Source organism: Salvia splendens, chromosome 12 (genome assembly GCF_004379255.2).
Source record: "Salvia splendens isolate huo1 chromosome 12, SspV2, whole genome shotgun sequence".
Lineage (NCBI taxonomy): Eukaryota > Viridiplantae > Streptophyta > Magnoliopsida > Lamiales > Lamiaceae > Salvia > Salvia splendens.
Genome location: NC_056043.1, coordinates 18,085,520 through 18,100,208, shown reverse-complemented (window position 1 = coordinate 18,100,208; position 14,689 = coordinate 18,085,520). Strand labels below are relative to the sequence as shown.

General features: G+C 41.1%; 1 long non-coding RNA gene across 1 annotated transcript; it reads left to right on the top strand.

Moving 5' to 3' along the window:
• Window positions 1-9,659: 9,659 nt before the first annotated feature.
• Window positions 9,660-10,308, top strand: LOC121757940. The gene is made up of 2 exons (XR_006041264.1): window positions 9,660-10,155; window positions 10,238-10,308. It is a non-coding gene; the product is annotated as an uncharacterized LOC121757940 (long non-coding RNA).
• The last annotated feature ends 4,381 nt before the right edge of the window (window positions 10,309-14,689 follow it).

The window sequence follows — 14,689 nt, the reverse complement described above, 5'->3', positions numbered from 1 at the left end:
GTGACATGCAAGAAAAGATCTTTATTCAATTTTTTATTATTAAAGAAAAGTTCTTTATTCAATTTTAAAAAAATTAATATAAAAAATTGAAGAAGCAATTTTACTTGCATGTCACAAAATTAAGTGATAATATTTAAGGTCAAATTATATTTAGAAAATTTATCAAAAATATATTGTAAAGATATTTATAAAAAAATATGAGTATATGATAAATTTATTAAAAATATATACACTTTAAGGTATTGAGGGTATTTTCGTCCAAAAAAACTTGAAAATAGTAAAAAGTATCTCAAATGATACTAACTCAAAGTTCACGGATCTAAAATGATATTTTCAAAGTTCACGGACCTAAAATGATACTTTGGCAAAGTTCGTGGACCAAAAATGATGTTTCCTCTAATAAATTGTTATAGAGTAGTATTATTTTTTGACCTTTATATATAAATTGAATATTTATTATATATTCAGTTAAATTGTTTTATTTTTAAAGTTTACTCATGTAATTCAAAATAATTATTGAGTGAATTGTGAAATATGTATTTGTATGTTTTGAAGGTTGTATTTTTAATATATTGTGTTAGTATTGCTTTTTTATTATTGTTGATTGATTATTTTAATGTGTTGATTAAATTTAAATTTATGATAGTAGAATATTGAGAATTTTAGATGTTTGTATGCATATTTTAGGTGTTTGTGACGTACGATTTGTGTTTAGGTGCTGATGACGTACTTTTTGTGTGAAAATCGATATGATAATTCTCTTCATAAATTGATAGTGTGTTAATTCCACTCTCCGTAAATTGTCTACTGGCCATTGATACAAAACAGAAATGATTTGCATTGAGTTGTAGAGCATTTATTGCTGATTGACATAGCTTTAGAAGTTAAATTTTGAGTATAAGTTTACATTGTTTGTTTTTATAGCTTTAAAAGTCATTATTTTAAGTAAATAGTGGTAGTAAGTTTTTTTTTTCTTATGAGAAATAAATGTTTATAATTGCTATCCGTTACATACTTTGTAATTCTATTTTACATTTTTAATGTGCTATTAGATCGAGATTTATAAAGAAAAATCATTTGATATTAATGTATTTTGGCTATAAATGCAATCTAATGTTAAGAAAAGTAAAGTTGTTATTTTCTGTTTGAGTTTTTAACTCAGATGTGTTTGTGTTAATTGAATGTCAAAATTAATTTTGTTCTACTTTTGGAGATGAGTATATAAATTTTTGTTTGGTTGCAATAAATTTTGTTCTCTGACCCGTACGTAATAGGTATTGATATAAAATGGGCGCTCTTAGTGAGACGATCGACTATCACTCAAATTGCAGTATTTCCTCTTAGAGATTTTGGTAGTCCCGTTACAAAATCCATGGCTATGTGTTCCCATTTACACTCGGGAATCTCTAATGACTGCAACTTCCCATAAGGTCGTTGGTGCAGTGCCTTCACTTGTTGACAGGCAAGACACCTCTCAACGTAAGATGCTATATCTCTCTTCATGCCGTCCCACAAGAACTTCTTTTTTAAGTCCTGATACATCTTTGTACTCCCCGGGTGGGCGTGGTGTATGGGGTATCGTGTCCTTCGCTCATTATCTCATTTCTGAGCTCCTCCTGGTTGGGCACACACAATCTCCCTTCAAACATGAGTGCATTTTCTACCTCCTCCTGATAATTCTCTCGTTTGCCCGTTCTCAATTTTAGGGGCAACTTCTCTACAGCCTCGTCCCGTCTCTAGGCCTCGACGATCCTGCCTCTCAAATCGGGGACAACTACTAGAGTAGAAATTATGCCTTTTCTACCGTCTCGGGTGCTCGCACCATCTCTAAACTCATTCTGTCGAATTCTCTAAGCAGTTCCTCCTCCTGGGTGAATAGGACTGCTAATTGGTGCTGACTCTTATGGCTCAACTGTTAGAGTTTGTATACTAGAAATCACATTTCAAGTTTTTGAATACTGTAAAACTCTATATGTTATTTTCTAAAGGAATGAAACAGATTATTTTTTGTCATAATGTTGTTATGTTTTACATTTAATGGATGTTTATTGCATATTTAAATGTATAAGCAACGTAACAAAGTCTACGTCGTTGTTTTAGTAGACCGATTGTGGGCGTCGTCCACTTTAAGGTAACACGGTCAGTTTTGAATAAAGAAAAATAAGAATTTCACAACCTAGATAGGCCTAGACTGCCTATCGTGAAAGTTTGCAATGTCAGTCCGCTTATTTCTAAGCCTTACTGAAATAAGATGACATTGGTGTGGTATAGCACTAAATTGGATCTAACAGCAAGACAAGTGTTTATGCTATCTACTGAAAGACGAAGTCTTGATAATTAATTTCTTAATCAATGTACGTTAGCATTGAGCATACGGTATTTGATTATGCACTACTTTGACTTACCAAAAAGTGCGGGTTTTTCACAACCCAAGAATCCTAGTATATTGGGTAGTGGTGATTAATATCTAGCGGTGCTAGGATTGCTATTATATTGAATCGTGAGCGAGGTGAGTCTCGTTTGATAACGTCCACAAGAGGAGCTCGAAACAATGTTTTATTATTCGGAATCTAGCTAGTTGGAGTTTGATTACTCTATGAATAATAAATAAACGTTTCTTGCTAAGTCCACTCTTGGAGTTAATAATATGTTAATTAATTAAGTCCATAGCAGACATTAATTAATTAATGGACGTTTCTATCTTAAGCGCGGGAAATTGATGACAAACAAATGGAATCCCGGAATACTTGTAATTTCGGATTTGGATGGGCAGTGCAATATTACTTCTGTAGTGGCTGCTCGTAATATTCCAATATAAGCTTTTGTTAAATTGTGGGTTCAATAATTAGTAAGAAGCTAATTGGGGGAGGCCATAACCAAATTCTTCCGTAGATCCCTGACTGGGCCCAATATGTGACTTAATATAAATAGGAGAATAAAGGAGACAGAAAATACTCATTATTTTCCATCAAATTTTCGTCCCCTCTCCGTCTAGAAGAGGGACGATTTTCAGCTCTCCTCCGTGAGCAGTTTCGTCTTCTTTATTTGATTCATAGTATTTTGGTGAGATCAGCCCACACTGATATCAGATTACAGTCCGAGAACCAGTCAAAAGATCCGTGGTTTAGTACTCAAGATCTTCACGTGGAAAAGGTGCGAGCTATCTTCGATTCTTCAGTGAATAAACGAGGTAAATTGGCTTAATCCGTAGCAAACATGTTTTAGGTGTTAATTGTGCTAAAGCATGTTTAGATTCAAGTTATGAGGATGATACATGTGAGAATTACGTGAATAGAATTTGTCTAAATAAGCTGCTAAATAGATTAGAATTATTATGAGATCCCTTAGAACGCACGCTTCCGCTGCCAACCCCTACATCAACGTGTCTGTCACAACGTTAGCCTTACCCGGGTGGTAGTTTATGCCGCATTCGTAATCTTTTACCAATTCAAGCCATCTCTTTGTCGCATGTTCAAGTCCTTCTGCTCAAAGAAATATTTGAGACTCTTATGGTCCGTGAAAATTTCACACCTAACTCCATATAGGTGGTGTCTCCAAATTTTCAACGCGTGGACCACTGCCGCTAGTTCTAGATCGTGTGTTGGATAGTTGAGCTCGTGTGGTCTGAGTTGTCATGACGCATAAGCGATCACATTCTCGTTCTGCATCAACACACATCCAAGCCCGCACTTGGAGGCATCCGTATAGACAACGTAGTCCGTCCCCGGCTCTGGGACTGTTAGTACGGGTGCGCTGGTCAATTTCTCCTTTAACAACTGAAAACTTGCTTCACACTCGGGAGATCATGAGACCTTGGTTCCCTTCTTGAGTTGCTGAGTCATTGGCCTTGCAATATTCGAGAATCCCTCAATGAATCTCCTATAGTAGGCAGCTAGTCCTAGGAAACTTCAAATTTCGTTGGGCGTAGTTGGCACTTTCCAATTTTGTACTGCCTCTACTTTTGCAGGATCCACTCGGATTCCTTCTGCTATCACAATATGTCCAAGAAAATTCACCTCCTTGAGCCAAAATTCGCACTTGCTGAATTTGGCATACAACTTCTCTACCCGTAGCGTCTAGGGCAATCCTCAAATGCTCATTGTGTTCCTTTCTATTCTTGGAGTATATCAGCACATCGTCAATAAAGACTAGGACAAACTTGTTGAGGTAGGGATGAAAAACGCGGTTCATCAAGTCCGTGAACACTACCGGTGCATTCGTTAATCCAAACGGCACCACTGTAAACTCATAGTGACCATATCTGGTTCGGAAGGCCGTCTTGGGCACATCCTCTGGTTTAATTTTCAATTGGTGATATCCAAACTTCAGGTCCATCTTGGAAAATACACTAGCTCCTTTGAGCTGGTCAAACAGATCGTCGATCCTTGGTAAGGGGTACTTGTTCTTGATGGTCAGCTTGTTAAGCTCTCGGTAATCCACACACATTCTCATAGGCCGGTCTTTCTTCTTGACGAACAGTACAGGTGCTCCCCACGGTGAGACGCTGGGTCTGATGAATCCTAGGTCCAGGAGTTCTTGCAGCTGTACCTTCAGTTCGTCTAGTTCCTTTGGGGCTATTCGATATGGTGCCTTTGATACCGGGGCAGTTCCTGGTTCTAGGTCTATGGTGAACTCCAATTGCCTGTCTGGCGGCAGACCAGGTAGTGTGTCGGGAAACACATCTGGAAATTCACGAGCGATGGCGCCCCTTTCAATTTTCTTTCTTCCTTCCCTTCTTTGTTCAGGTAGACAAGGTATGCCGGACACCCTTTCTTCATCAGTTTGTTGTCTCTCTTTGCACAAGATCGTGGCATGGTTTTCAGCCAGCCATCCAGTCCATTCCTAGTATTATGTCCACATCCCACACGATCATAACACTCAGGTTGTTTGCTACAATCTTAAGTTCACCCAGAGTGATTTCTAAGTTCGAGCAAGTACGAGAGATCTCTATACGTCCTCCTACTGGGGAAGATACCTCCATTCTATGCTCAGATTCTTTCGTAGCGAGTTTCAAGGTAGTCACGCAATGAGCAGAAATAAAGGAATGCGAAGCACCAGTATCAAATAGAAGCATTGCGCGCAGTTGTGGGCGTTGAGCTGACGAGTGAGGCTTTGCTCCCGTCCCTGGAGTCTTGTTTGAGCAGTGTCTAGCAAAGTACCCAGTCCTCCCGTAGTTGAAGCAGACACCAGTCCATGACTTACAGATGCCGCTATGCAGTCTGTTGCATTTGGGGCATGGACCGAACCTCGATGTATTCCCCTTGAAAGATCCAGGGGTAGCTTGGTATCCGCCACTCTGTGGCTTGCTTGGTCCATACCCTCCCCTCTTAGGCTCAGGTGGCTCGTGGTCCTGCCCACATCCTCTTGTCCCTGGGTCCTTGGGACTGAGCCGGGGGCAGAGTAGGGTTCATAGCTGGCGTAGTCTTCTCTCCCGGCATAGCTGCCTCGATGTCTAGTGCTAGTCCCAGAGCTTCAGTGTAAGCCAATCCTCCGTGCCTAGCCAGAGTCATACGTATCTTGTACCTCAGACCGGTACATAACTTCTCAACCATCTTTTCGTCGGTGTCCACTTGGTCTGGGGCGTACCGAGCCATCTCACAGAACATTCGATCATTGTCCGTTACTGACATCCGTCCTTGTTCTAGGTCGTAAAACTCTACCTCCTTTTTCTTCCGATAGCTCTTGGGGATGTACTTCTCATAGATCTCAGCTTTAAATTCTTCCCAAGTCATTTCCCTGAGCTGCGCCGGAGTCATGGTCTTCTTCCTTGCTTCCCACCAAAAATCTGCAGGTCCAGTCAGTTGGAAGGTCACACAGGACAAAAGCTCTCGGTTCGTGCAGTGTAAGAAGTCAAATATGCGCTCTAGTGCGCAAATCCATGTCTCAGCCACAGTTGGGTCTCCTAACCCGTTAAACATTGGTGGGTTTATCTTAGAAACATCTCTTTGACCTGACGGTCCTGCGGTTGGAGTGGTGGCGAGGGTGGTGAAGGTGGTGGAACTGGTGATGGGGGTGGTGTTATTTCATTTAAATCTTCTTGCACTTCCCCATCATAGATTGGGAGTTCATCTCGGGCTTGTCCTCGACCCCCTCCCACGTCCTCGGCCACGCGGCCTGCCAGCTCTTCGTGGTGGCATCCTGATAGTTATGCATTTTCTCATTAAGCACTTAGCATACACGATAGCTAAACAAACAATTAGATCATACGATAGAAACGACCACAATTTTTCAAAGATAAGGAGGTTTCATAAATATCGCAATTCAAGTACATCATCATAGGAATAAAAGAGTCTGCCTCGAAAGGAATTTTTACAAAAAGATGGAACTTAGAACGTACATCGAAGTACGTGTTGTGAAGTCTCGATATTGCGGAACATCACTATGGTACTTAGTCACTGCCTTTCTAACAGCTCGGGTCTTATGTGCTAATCAAAAAGTGATCTACTGGAAATCCTAGAAAGTAACGATAACTACATCAGAAAGCCATCATACTAGGACGTTTCTGATGGTACAACATCCCTACTACTCCTCGTCGGATCCTAGTGAGCTCACTCCAAAGCTCCTCTCAAAGTCATCATCACTGTCTACCACCAGGATAGGGTCCTCTGCTGCTGCCCCTGGCATATCCTCGTGCACCGGGAATGGCACCTCAACCATCGGAAACAGAGCCTCCTCGAGCTCCATCTCGGCTCGGATGGCCTGTAGCTAAGCCACCCTCTCCTCCGACTGCCGGCGTAATCTAGCGCGAATGTCCTCTACCCAGAGGTGGGCCTGCGGTGGCTCGGGTACCTCTAGCATCCGTCTCTCCCTCTCAGGGGCTCTCTCCCGTGCTACCACTGTGTGGTCCGTCTGGGGCTCCCCTAGGCCCTCCTCCCAAGTCTGCAACAACCATCGGGGGCCTTGCCTCGCCCCTCGGGGTCGCGCCTCGCGCCCTCTGGCCTATGCATCCCTGGCTGCCGGGACGACCCAGCCTCGTGGTCATAGTGTCCTCGTGTACCGCCCTCGGGAGAGATCGACACGCTCCACTGAAGTGGGGGTGACGACAAGTCACCTTCCGCAATAGGCGGAGTATCCTGAAAATGTACATACTGCAGGAAGATGAAGGATAAGAAGCCACGGAAATCCCCCCCACCTCCTGGGTGTCGATCCTCCTATATACGTAGTTAACCGACATCTAAGCGGCCCATGCCCCCCATTTCTCGGGGAGTACGGAGATCAGTTGGTGGATGCCATCGAGCTTAGAAGTACTGTACTGATGAGTCCTCTCCCACAACTCGTAGAATTTGCATAAAATTGGTAGTATGCCCTCTGCCTCGTATGGTCGATAGGATCGGTACATGCGGAACAAATACTCTGCTAAGCTCTCATACGCACTCAGCGGGGATCTGGAGGAGTCCTGTCCCTCCATCTATACAAGGGCAGGTCCCGAGTCAAAGACGCCACTCATAAGAAAACGTAACATGAAGGTAAAGCGTAAAGAGCGATGCATGAGAGTCTAAAGAATCATCAACTATAGCCACTATACTGCGTGATCTAACGTCATCAGACTAAGTTCACATCTCAAATCTAGCATTTTTATAAGGTCTCGTGAAACGTGATAGGATCAACAATCTCTTTCGGATCTATACGAGTGGTTTAGCCACACTGAGGATCTATCTTGTGCTATTCCCTTATAGCATCGTTCCTCGTCTTTCTTTTCAACATCTGCCCCTCTTGTGCTCTTATGCATTGGGCGTTGGCTCTTCTTGAGTGAAAAGTCGTGTCACTACGAACCATGCTCTCAGGTTTAACTTTGTATAATATCGTCTCGAAATTGTTGCTTAGGAAAGCAATCATAGGATTTATGGTTCATCCTTTGTAACCTCATCTTTAAACTACACTCTTTAGAGATACATTCTTTAGAGAAAATTCTTATTTCCTCTAGGTTCTTCTTTTCCCCTGACTAGGAGAAATTCTTGTCATGCTTTGTCTTAGCTTTCTCAAAGTTTCCACTTCTTCAAATTGGTTGGTTGAACGTCTTGGAGTGGTGATCGAGTCGATTACTTGAGATGATCTAGTGAACAAGTCTAGATCTTGACTGAAAGAATGTTTCTATCTCAGAGCAAGAAAGAAACCGAGGCTCTGATACCACTCTGTCACGACCGCATTTTGCTAAGGATAGCGAAAGCGGGTAATCCGCGACTAATAAGAGGGATTAAAGATAAAGGGGAAAGAAAAGGGGTAGAACTCAAGGAACTTGCCGAAAAGGCCAAATCGATTGATACCATAAAATAGAAGCCAAGTATTCAATTACATGGTCTCAGAAATAGAATAATCATCTCATCAACTAAATGAGAGTTCGATGGTGAGACTTTGAAATTCTCACTTAACAAAAGTACAGCGGAATCAGTCCTTACTAAATGACTTCGTGTATGAAGACATGAATTGTCAAAAGATCCACTTGATTAATTAATAACATCGACTCCGATCAATACTCCTTCCTCTTGACGTTCAACCTGCACATTTAGAAATACATCCAGGGCTGAGTACAGGAGTACTCAATGGACACGTGCCGAAAAGCAAAACATACATTATATAGTTGTCATCCATCAACAGTAACACACGAGGGTTTTCTTAAAAAGGCCCGGGCTTACTAAACTCTTTTGTGATCTTAAAAGTCCGACTGATCAGTCTAAGTTCTCCATAACTCTTGTCATATCTGAGAATCGTGTACCGTGAAGGTGGCCACCTTCACGGACACCATAGCCGACCAACCCTCTTGGATGGCTCACGGCCCTTGTGCACAATATTCCGAATAGGATTTGCGGTCCTATTGGGAACCGAATTCGTTACATAGCTTTGGCATCGCCAAAACCCTCGGCATATAGCCCCAACAGATAGGCCTAAAAAACAAACATTTTAGGGCATGACAACAACTTGAAAAATAATCACAGCTTCATTTTGAGAAAAGATGATATTTCATAATTTCGCAAGTACGTGATTTATATCCACACTAATGTGCTGGATATTAAAAGAAAGCCCACCTGATACGCTTATCTCCAAATAACAACTCCCGTCTGGCCTCACTTGCCCTTGAATAATTTATCCTTTAAAAATAAATAGTGTAGCACGCTAATTAGTACTTGAACTATTTTTCCTGAGAAATGAATGCATGCATCCTAAAGGATAGCACCTATATCTTAGTCTCGGGTTATAGGATTTTTCTTAATCCTACCTCGAGCTTCACTGCTCTGCAGAGTTTAATTATTCTCTTTACTAATTCCGGAAAATTCTATTTTCTCTAACACAATTATTTGTGCTCTTATTTAATAAAATATGGATTCTTGGAATATCCCTTCTATTTCATTTCTTTGAATTATTCTTAAGGCCGCCCATGGCGTCGCGGGGCGACGCCGATCAGCCCTTACTTCTCCAACTTCAATATATTTCATCTTTGGAAATTTAACATTTTATCTGAGAATTAATTAATTAAGCTCAAAGCTGAATTCCTTAAATTAATTCTAACTTCATATAATTAAATCTCGCCCCAAAACAATTAAATTAGTATAATCCTTATACTCCATGAATCGACCCATTCGATGAATTTCCTTGGCCCAAAAACTAAAATGAATTCAATATTTTAGTGGTCCAATTCAAACTAATTAGAAAGGCATAAAGCCTACACTCCTCATCACCAAACCCATCGGTTTCTCTCTCTACTGCCAATCCCCAATTTCATTTTCTTTATTCTTTCTTCTGAATCCCTAATTGAAACGTACAACAGCATTTCCCCTTCCTTCTTCCTCATTTCGTCGCCAACTCCGCCGAGAATCAGTCACCGCCGTTCACGCCCTCCTCTGGCGTCTCTCTCCCTTCTCTATTCGTCTCATCTTCCCCTAATTGAAGAACCCTACTGTTACAGAAGAAGGCAGCGCCTCCATCTTCTCCGTTGAGCCTTCTGCTGAGCTCTCCCTCCAGCAAGCAGCGCTGCTGCCTGTGTTATCTACGGCTTCCTCCGACGAGTTCTCCGTCGCCGACCACGCCGCTCGCTGCTTGTGTCGCCGTTTCCGTCTCCCGCCGCTCGACGAGGTAGCAACGCTCCCGCCGGCGCTGCTGCTGTCGATTTAGCATAGGCTCAATTGTGGTATTATTCACTGGAATTGGTCTTTGGCTATGGTATTAAAGTTCTGACTTTTCCTTTAGGAGCATTTAGCTCACTGTAGTGATTCCTTACTCTTATACATGATTTCTATGGAAGGATTTTGATGGTTCGCTACTGTTCCATAATTGGTGTGAGGATCCTATTGGAAATTCTAAGTTCTGGAGCTATCTATTTGTTCTATATGATGCAAAGAGGGTGTTGGGGGGATTATCTCTCGGTTGGAAATTCTTTGTTGTTTTCTTGCTGCCAACTCCTCTCCTTGCTCCTCCCCCTTGCTGCTCTCTTCCTATGATATAATGTGAAACTTGGGTGTCCGAAAAGTGGGGAGGGGAACGAAAGCTGTAGCACCCCGAAAAATTTCGACTTAATTCGTCTTATTAATGTGAATGTTGTTTGGGGAAATGCAATTGTGGAATTTGACTTCTATGTGATTGAGTTAACGATGTGAAATTTATGGTTGAGAATTATGGGGAATAATATGATATGTTTTCCAATGTGAGAATTTAATTAAATAGGATCATGCATATTTTTTTTAGTCAATTCATTGGAATTTTCGGCCATTCCTAATTATTTGAAATATTATTACCTTTCTTGGATTTAATTAATTGTTTTGGGATATTTATCGAAATCAAATCCACACCAAATTATCCCTATGTTATTTTACATAGAAATTTCGACCCTTGCCCATTTCTTGGCATTTTCGAAATCTTCCATTAATTGGGAGAATAAATTATTTTGAAGATTTAATTGATACCTTATTTATTTCCTTCATTGATTTTAAATTCCAATTAAATCTCTCCATATCCTATTTTAATTAGGATTTGACTCTTTCCTTCTTGGAGACCTCAAGATTTTCGCCCCTATTGCTTTCAATTACGTTGTGGGATTAATTTAATTGTTACCTATTTTATGAGAGTCTTTTCCACAAGGAATTACCAAATTTAGATCCTATTCCCATTTAATTTGAGGATTTAAATATTTCCTTTGCCTAATCCCTATGATTACACGCCTCCCCCTTCCATACTTGGAGAAATTCTTGATTTATCTTGTTACCTTAATTATGGGATACTCAATATCTTTTTACCTATTTTGTGAGTATTTTTCTCTCCAAGTAAATACCAAATAAATACATATGCTAATTAAATAGCAATTTTCAAAAATTACTCTCCCACATACTACACGCCTATTTTCCTTTTAATTGTGGGATTTATTCATTGACCTCTATTTTATTCTTCCACAATTTTAATTGTTTTATTTAATCGTGAGATTTATCCTAGACTATAAATTAAAAGAACCCTAACCCTAGCCCTCATTTTTTCGCCTCCCTCCCCTCTCCATACCACACGTCTCTCTCTCCCTCTCCACAAATCCTTCACCAATTCCTTGTTCTTGCATCATTTTGGAGTTGGAAACTCAAGATTCATCGTAGAATTGCATCATTCGTCATTCCTACCGATTGTTTTTGCAAGAGAAAGGTATTCTTGAATCATCTTTCTCATTCTTACCATTGAATCCATGTTTCTTGATCCCCTCATGCATATAGTGAGTGTAGAAATCGTAGATCTAAAAATTAATCGGTTGGGAAGGATGTTTGCATGAGAAAGTATGTGTATATGCGTTTATGTATGTGTGTGTGAGTTTGTGGATGATTCATTGGTGAATGCTATGTGTAAATATGAGATCATGGTTGCGAGGTTGTTTTTGAAGCATGAATATGTGTTGGAAGTATGAATAGGTATGTGTGGATGAATGATAGACAAACCATAGTTTGTGAATGTTGAACGTGAGAACTGCTGTGTTCGGGCAGTAGGTTCCGACGAGCTTTTGACCGATCAAATGATCTTAGTTTGACGTGAATTTTCAACTGGATGAAGTTTGAGATGTCTTCTGTGGTGTGTCAAAGTTTCAGCCTCGTTTGATATCAGATGAATTTATAACGAATTTTTCAATTGGACTGCGCAGTCCTCCAGAATTTTTGTGTTCCGACCAGTGAGTTTCGTTTTTGTTTTGACTGACCAAAAGACATGATTTTGGTGCTAAATTTTAACTGGATGAGCCTTGATGTGTCTTCTGTGTGGTGACCAAATTTTAGCTTCATAGGAGGCCGGATGAATTTGTAATGATTTTTACAAAAAGACTGCGATGTTTTGTCAGATTCTGATTTTGTTGAAATAACCTTGGATGTTAAGTTGTGAGTGAATTACATGATACATGTGTAATTAAGGAACGTATCCTATGAGGTGGTTATGTGTGGCATGTCGTTGTATGCTAGAGTGTTCGTTTCGATATGTTGGTGAACGTTTGGGATGGGCAATATGAGAAAAACGATGAAAGGAACGATAGGACATGCATGATGAATATGTTGATGGAAAGACTGATGGTGTTGACAAGGGTTGTTGTGCGTACGTGGGTCCAGAGAGCAAGGATTGCCTTAAAGTTGTGATTTGTGTATAAGCAAGCGAGGTGAACTTTCTTTTACTAAACTCTTTTACGTTTCAAAATTATGATATTGGAGTTATAAGGGTGGTTTAAAGTGTTATGTCATGCCATGATTGTTTTGATGTTGAGATTGTTGTCTGATGCCTAGTTCGTTTGAGCTTGCTCCGTTAGGCTATATGGCTATGTGTGAAACGAATTCGGGTCAGAGTAGGGCCGCAAAATCCGTACCTACTACTCCGTATGAGTTGTGGACAGGGCGCAAGCCCAATCTAGCACATCCCATCTCCAAGTTTAACTCAGACGTAGCTCCCTTCTTTATTTGGGGTTGCCCGGCTCATGTATTGGAAAAGGATCCAACTAAGCTAGGATCAAGGACGGAGGTATGTTTGTTTATAGGATACCCCAAAGGGACGAAAGGCTATGAATTCTTTAGTCTTCGAGACAAGAAAGTCATTGTGAGTACTCACGCGACATTCTTAGAGGAAGACTATGTAATGAATCATAAACCCAACAGTGAAGTGGCTCTTAATGAGCTAACTTCTGTCACAAGTTCCATTAACCAAGAACGAGTACCAAGTGTACAAACAATTCCCGAAACTTCAACTTCTACTCAAAATATTGTAGTGCCGCGCCTCAGTGGGAGGGTCTCGCATGAGCCCGACAGATACATTGGTTTTGGAGAATCTATGGATCACTCCTCGGACAGCAATGTATTAGATCCTTGGAACTTTGCGGAGGCGCAAGCAGATGTCGACCATTGCGAATGGGTAAAAGCAATGGATTTGGAACTACAATCTATGATAGACAAAGACGTCTACGATTTGTCCATCCTACCCGAAGGCTGTACTGCCATTGGGAGCAAGTGGATATATAAACGTAAACGTAGACCCGATGGACGAGTTAAAGTCTTTAAGGCAAGACTAGTGGCCAAGGGGTATACCCAAAAGGAAGGCGTCGATTATGACGAGAAGACCTTCTCCCCAGTGGCCATGCTCAAATCGATCCGGATACTATTGTCTATTGCAGCTTATATGGATTGGGATGTATGTAAGATGGACGTTAAGACTGCGTTTCTAAACGGCGGTCTTGAGTAGACCATCTACATGGAACAACCCGAAGGATATGCCATAAAGGGTAAAGAACACATGCTTTGGAAGCTTAAGAATGCCATTTATGGCCTCAAGCAAGCATCTAGATCGTGGAACCAATGTTTCGATCAAACTGTTCGCAAGTTTGGATTCGAAAAGTGCCCAAGTGAAAGCTGCGTGTATAAGAAAGTTGATAAGGGGAATGTGGTGTTCTTAGTTTTATATGTAGATGACATTCTTCTAATTGGAAACAATAAAAAGATGTTGTCATCAGTACGCACATGGTTGTCGAACCAGTTCGAGATGAAGGATATGGGAGACGCGGGACACATCCTCGGGATCAAGGTTATTCGGAATCGAGAAAAGAAAATGTTGTGCTTATCTCAAGAACCTTACATCAACACAATACTTAGTCGTTTTAGCATGCAGGACGCCAAGAAATGTTTCTTACCTTTTAGACACGGCATCCATTTATCTCAAGAGATGTGCCATAAAATGCCGTCTGAGATACAAGCAATGAGAAGGATTCCATATGCTTCGACAGTTGGAAGTCTCATGCATGCTATGCTTTGTACTAGACCTGATATTTGCTTTGCTGTTGGCATGGTGGCAAGATATCAGTCGAATCCGGGCCAAGGACATTGGACTGCCGTAAAGAACATACTCAAGTACCTTAAACGGACTAAGGACTATGCTCTAGTTTACAATGCAGCCGAGCTCTGCCCTTTGGGATATACTGACTCAGACTTTCAAGTTGATCAGGACTCGAGAAAATCTACTTCAGGATATGTGTTCACCTTAGGAGGTGGAGCCGTAATTTGGAAGAGTGTGAAGCAGAAATGCATCGCGGACTCTACCATGAAAGCCGAGTATGTGGCCGCTTCGGAGGCTGCAAAAGAGGTTGTATGGTTCAAGAACTTCCTTATGGATTTAGGTGTGGTTTCGAATCTGCCCAAGAGCATCACCATTTATTGTGGCAATTCTGGTGCTGTGGCAAACTCGAAAGAACCAAGAGCTCACA